The following is a 6,819-nucleotide window of genomic DNA, read 5'->3' as shown; positions in this document are numbered from 1 at the left end:
GTTCCACATTGCTTAGCAACTGCTCTTTTGATCTCGCCTTTAACAGGAGATCGTCCAAGTACGGGATAATTGTGACACCCTGCTTGCGTAGGAGTACTATCATTTCCGCCATCACTATGGTGAAGACCCTCGGGGCCGTGGAAAGTAGGCATCTTTTATGTCGACTGACGCCATAAAATCCCCCCCTTCTAGGCTGGAGATCACAGCTCGAAGAGATTCCATCTTGAACTTGAAAGTTTTCAAGTACGGATTGAGGGATTTTAGGTTCAGGATCGGCCTGACCGAGCCGTCCGGCTTTGGCACGACAAAGAGGCTCGAATAGAACCCTTTCCCCCGTTGGGACGGGGGAACCGGGACAATGACCCTCCGTTGACACAGCTTTTGTATCGCAGCATTTACTACTTCCCTTTCTGGAATAGAAACTGGCAAGGCTGATTTGAAAAATCGGCGGGGGGGCATCTTCTGAAACTCCAGTTTGTACCCCTGGGACACTATGTCTAAGACCCAAGGATCTACGCCCGATTGAAACCAGACCTGACTGAAGATTCGGAGACGGGCCCCCACCGGCATGGACTCCCGTAGGGGAGCCCCAGCGTCATGCGGTGGACTTGGCAGAGGCGGGGGAGGACTTTTGGTCCTGGGTGCCAGACACAGCAGGCGACCCTTTTCCCCTTCCTCTACCTTTTGAAGCGAGGAAGGACGAGCCCCTTCCTTTTTTGTATTTATTAGGCCGAAAGGACCCCATCTGATAATGGGGCACCTTTTTCTGTTGTGCGGGAACATAAGGCAGAAAAGATGACTTACCCGCAGTAGCGGTAGACACCAGGTCAGCAAGGCCGTCACCAAACAAGACACTACCTTTAAAAGGGAGAGCTTCCATAGCTTTCTTGAAGTCGGCATCAGCATTCCATTGATGAATCCACAGCGCCCTCCTGGCCGAGACCGCCATGGCATTGGCCCTTGATCCCAAGAGGCCAATATCCCTCGCCGCATCCTTTAGGTAAGCTGCAGCGTCCCTGATATAACCAAGAGTCAAAAGATTGTTATCCTTATTAAGGGTATCCATATCAGAAGCCAAATTATCAGCCCACTTAGCAATAGCACTACTCACCCACGCCGACGCCACAGCAGGCCTGAGGAGAGCACCCTTGTGATATAAATGGCCTTTAATGTAATTTCCTGCTTGCGATCCGCAGGATCCTTGAGGGCAGCCATGTCAGGAGACGGAAGCGCCACTTTTTTGGGCAGTCGGGACAGAGCCTTGTCCACATTGGGAGATGACTCCCACTTCTCCCTGTCGTCAGAGGGGAAAGGATATGCCATAAAAATTCTCTTGGGAATCTGCCACCTTTTGTCAGGCGACTCCCAAGCCTTTTCACAAAGAGCGTTCAGTTCATGAGAGGGGGGAAACTTCACCTCAAGCTTTTTCCCTTTAAATAAACAAACCCTTGTATCTGGAACAGGAGGTTCCTCAGAAATATGTAAAACATCTTTAATAGCCACAATCATGTACTGAATACTCTTTACCAATTTTGGATGTAACGTGGCCTCACTAAAGTCAACACTGGAATCAGAGTCCGTGTCGGTATCTGTATGTGCCATCTGGGTAAAGGAACGTTTCTGTGACCCTGAGGGGGTCTGTACCTGAGACAAGGCGTCCTCCATGGATTTTCTCCACGTTTGTGTCTGAGAATCAGATTTATCCAGCCTCTTAGACAATAACGCCACGTTTGCACTCAATGTACTCAACATATTCACCCAATCAGCAGTCGCTGTGCCGACAGATTCACTCCCAAATCCTTCTCTGCGCCTCCAGTAACTTCCTCCGGGGAGGAGCACTCAGCCTCAGACATGTCGACACACGGTACTGACACACACCAACTCACACTGGCCAAAAGGGACAGACCCACAGGGAAGCCTGTAGAGAGAACACAGAGGGAGTATGCCAGCTCACACCCCAGCGCCCATATACTACCAAAAAAATAATATATGATATCTGCGCTTTATTATATAGCACCAATTTACTGTGCCCCCTCCCCCCCCTTCCCCGTTTTGCTCCCAGTACTTGTAAGGAGAGTGGAGGTCCGGGCCAGCGTCTCTGCATGCACTTTGAAGAGAGAAAATGGTGCTGGTAAGCTGTGCGGCTAAGCCCCGCTCCTTCCCGGCGCGCTGTAGCCCCGCTCAAATTTAAAATTTTATACTGGTGGAGGTCTCATACATAGTGCCCAGGTACCTTTAATATGCTGTTTTGCCAGTTAATAAACCTCAGTAACATTGTTGCCCAGGGTGCTCCCCCCCAGCACGGTGCACCCTGTGAGTGTCGTTGGTGTGTGGGAGCATGGAGCGCAGCGTGACCGCTGTGCTGTACCTCCGTTACTGAAGTCTTCTGCCGTCATTGAAGTCTTCTGCCTTACGCATACTCACCCGGCTTCTCTCTTCTGGCTTCTGTGAGGGGGTTGACGCGCGGCTCCGGGAACAAGCACCTAGGCGCACCAAGTGATCGAACCCTCTGGAGCTAATGGTGTCCAGTAGCCTAAGAAGCAGAGCCCTTAACTCAGCAGAAGTAGGTCTGACTTCTCTCTCCTCAGTCCCTCGACGCAGAGAGCCTGTAGCCAGCAGGACTCTCTGAAAATAAAAAACCTAACATAAAGTATTTTCCAGAGAAACTCAGTAGAGCTCCCCTAGTGTGTGTCCAGTCTCTCCAGGGCACAGAATCTAACTGGAGGAGGGGCATAGAGGGAGGAGCCAGTTCACACCCAGTAAAAGTCATATAGTGTGCCCATGTCTCCTGCGGATCCCTTCTATACCCCATGGTCCTTTTGGAGTCCCCAGCATCCTCTAGGACGTAAAAGAAATAAGAATTTTACTGAAAGCAAGTTCAAAGTGTGGTAATTTTGATTAAAAGCACACACGCACTTATATACAAAAACATATATATATATTTTATATAGCACATCAAGCGCAATATACTATATATAAAAAAATATTTCTGTTTTAAGTGCTTTTGAGGATCTAGCTAATCCTCTAGTATATGCAGCTGGTGTGTAATTAAGTATATACTTGTTGATTTGCGCTGGGTGTTGGGGTGAGATCCACCTCTAGATAATTTTTCACCACTATAGGTCGACAGTCACTAGGTCGACAGGGTTTGAAGGTTGACAGGGTTTCTAGGTCGACAGGTCAAAAGGTTGACATGAGTTTTTCATGTTTTTTTGGTGTTGTTTTCTCCGTACAGTGACCGGGAGGCTCAATTAGTGCACAGTGTCCCCTCGCATGACTCGCTTCACTCGCCATGCTTCGGGCAAGGTGCCTCGCTCCGCTACCGCTGCGCTCGGCTCAGGTTACTATTCCCAACCGTAGTCCGCATGGATCGTTAAGTATGAAAAAGTTCAAAATAAGAAAAAAATATGTGACAAACTCCTGTCGACCTTTTGACCTGTCGACCTAATTACTGTCGACATATAGGTGTCGACCTAAACACTGTCGACCTAGACACTGTCGATCTAAAGACTGATTCCCGTTTGGTGGTTGGTGGTACTCCCTGAGGAATATGACAATAAAATCATAGGGGGTTGTCTTGCAAGAGAGCAAACCCTTGAGTTTAACGGGTTTTTTTTTTTGGTTTTTTTTGGGGGGTGGGCACGCTTATGGATATTGTATGTGGTTAAAATGTAACCTTTATTAGATATGTATTAAAAATAAAGTTATGTCTAAAGTATCCCTTTAGTGTGCAAAATATCTGTTTAAAATGACAGATTCTACTGTTTTACACAGAGGAGCCAGAGTCATATAGAATGTGTCAGCCTATCAACTATTATATTATCGTGGAGGTACTGTATGGTTGACAACACAGTATTAATTTCTTAAACACCTTGGACTAATTTTATGTTTTACGTAGTTTGTTAAGGTTGTAATGTCCCAGGATATGCGTGATCGTCTTTGTAGGCAATTCTTACGTTTATGTAATTCCTCTGTCCAATTCAGGTCCTTAACTCCTTCGTCTAGAGTATCATGAAATGGATCCCCCTTGGTGTCGATTTTTTTATGTTTGTTTATCAACTCGTGTTTAAGTGATAAGGTAGTCGTGCCCATATTTATACAGTAGGTACAGTGGTATCAGAAAAGTTGTGTAAGCAGCACAAATAATGTGTTAGTGAGTATGAGAGGAGATAAACAATAGGGGACAGATGTCCCTCTTGGTTATAACTTAATCTAACCATGCAAGAATCAGATACTGAGAAAACTCAGCACAACTAAGTGCTACTAAAATACTAAACTGGATTCCGCACAGGAATATTACAAACAGTACTAGTACCAGTATATGTAAAATGTAATGGCAAAGTGCCACATTAAATTAGACTGGTGGTGCACCCAGAAGTCAGTAATAAATTACTGTACACCTTAAAGCAAAAAGAAGAAAGAAGACTTCTTTGTGGGTGCACTCTTGTTTCTATAAATTCCGTTGTCAGTATGAAGATATGAAAATTAAAACTTCACTTTTAAATATAAATCTCCTACCACATATGGGCATATCATACATATAACACAACAGTGATTAAAAAGGCGATAGGCGGTAGGACTATAAATCGTCCGAAATATCTAATCCCTAATAATTGGGAAATCCCTTGCAATCAGAGTCCCCAAACATGAAGTAAATAATATGGGGACCCAGTGGTGGAACTAGCGAGCAGAGGGCCCAGGTGCAACAAAATGCTTTGGGCCCCCCCTCATCCCGTGCAAGTCTACCCCCTCACCCCTGGAGAGGATCTTGTGAGGGGGACCTGCTCAGGGACAGGGAACTGGATACCTAGCAACAGTGCCGTAACTAGACCTTTTAGCGTTGTGTGCAAGAAACGGCATCGGAGCCCCCCATGTAAAACAGGGGCAGTGTGCGCCGTAGGCGTGTGCAAAAAATATAGGGGTGTGGCTTCATGGGGAAGGGGTGTAGCCACAAAATAATACCAATTCACATAACGGTTGCCAGTAGTCTCCATTATTCAAATTACGCCGCACAGTAGCACCACTACACCAGGTAGAGCCCCTTTTACACATTACGGCAGACAGATTCCCCTTTTTACACATTACGGCAGACAGCGTCCCCTTTTTACACATTATGGCAGACAGAGTCCACCTTTTACACATTACGGCAGACAGCGTCCCCTATTTACACATTACGGCAGACAGTGTTCCCTATTTTTACACATTGCGGCAGACAGTGTCCCCTTTTTTACACATTACAGCAGACTTTCCCCCTTTTTACACATTACGGCAGACAGAGTCCCCTTTTATACACAGTACGGCAGACAGCGTTCCCTTTTTACACATTACGGCAGACAGCGTCCCCTTTTTTACACATTACGGCAGACAGTGTCCCCTTTTCACACATTACGGCAGACAGAGTCCCCTTGTTTACACAGTACAGCAAACAGTCCCCCTTTTTACATATTATGTCAGAGTCCCCTTTTTTGCACATTACAGCATACAGTCCCCCTTTTTACACATTACGGCAGACAGCGTCCCCTTTTTACACATTACGGCAGAGTCCCCTTTTTTTACACATAACAGCAGAGTCCCCTTTTTACACATTACGGCAGACAGCGTCCCCCTTTTTTACACATAACGGCAGACAGCGTTCCCTTTTTACACATTACGCCAGACAGAGTCCCCTTTTTTACACATTACAGCAGACAGTCCCCTTTTTTACACGTTATGGCAGATAGCATCCGTTTTTACACATTACGGCAGATAGCATCCCCTTTTTTACACATTACGGCAGATAGCGTCCCCTTTTTACACATTACGGAAGACAGCGTCCCCTTTTTTACACATTATGTCAGACAGCGTCCCCCTTTTTACACATTATGATAGATAGATAGATAGACAAAATAGATTATACTTACTGTCTCCGCTGGCAGTCAGGCTCCACGGTGCAGCATCTTCTGGCAGATCCCAGGCAGTGTAGAAGAATTTGGAGGGAGGGGGACTCGGGAGCTGCAGCAGCACAGTGTAATTGGTGGAGGCACCGCTGCAGCTGTCCCTATCCTTCCACATAGGCTGTCTGCCACCGCTGTGATTATGGAAGCGCATCCCAGCATTCACAGCGGTGGCCAGCCTATGTGGAAGGAGAGGGACAGCTGCAGTAGCACCTCCACCAATTACACTGCGCTGCTGCGGCTCCCTCCTCCACCTCCCTCCCCCTCCTTCCCCCCCTGTGGCCGTTGCGTCCCTGTGCTCTTCTCCTCGGTGGCGTTGGCCCGCAGCACACAGCGGCAGGCGGCATGTAATGAGTCAGTTTGACTCATTATATGCCGCGCTGGCTTTGGGCCCCTTGACAGTGGCGGGCCTCAGTGCAAGGCACCGCTTGCACTGGTGGTAGTTCCGCCACTTCAGCACTGAAGATTAACAGGACCGATAGGTAATGGGAGTCGCAAAGAACAGATGAAAGAAAAAATGTGAATCTGCTTTAAATGTTAGACTGGATTTGTTCCTAGATTAACAACCTACTGCACCGAGTCTTCCCTGGTGGTCACCCGCCAGGTACTACCCCGGCCCTCAACTGTTTAGCTTCCAAGATCGGACGAGATTGGGCACAAGCAGTGAGGTATGATAGTAGGTTAAGCGTGTTGGCATGCATCCATCTCCCGAATCATTGATGAGAGTTCAGAAGGAAGTAATAAAGAATGGAGAAGAAGAGGATCTGCTGTTGGTGTTAGATGGTGACCAAATAACAAACCAGTTGGAAAAAACTGCCATGGAAGAACGTCCCCAAAATCACCAATGAGAGTCTTGAAGCAGAAAAGTAGGTGTGCTAAAAATTGG

General features: G+C 47.1%; 1 pseudogene; it reads right to left on the bottom strand.

Annotated features, from left to right (window-relative positions):
- Window positions 1-6,497: 6,497 nt before the first annotated feature.
- On the bottom strand, window positions 6,498-6,615 carry LOC134963298 (5S ribosomal RNA; annotated as a pseudogene).
- Window positions 6,616-6,819: the final 204 nt, after the last annotated feature.

This window comes from Pseudophryne corroboree, chromosome 9 (genome assembly GCF_028390025.1).
Source record: "Pseudophryne corroboree isolate aPseCor3 chromosome 9, aPseCor3.hap2, whole genome shotgun sequence".
In the NCBI taxonomy this organism is placed as follows: Eukaryota; Metazoa; Chordata; class Amphibia; order Anura; family Myobatrachidae; genus Pseudophryne; species Pseudophryne corroboree.
Note: the sequence above shows the minus strand (reverse complement) of the source record. Positions and strands in the feature narration are given on the sequence as shown.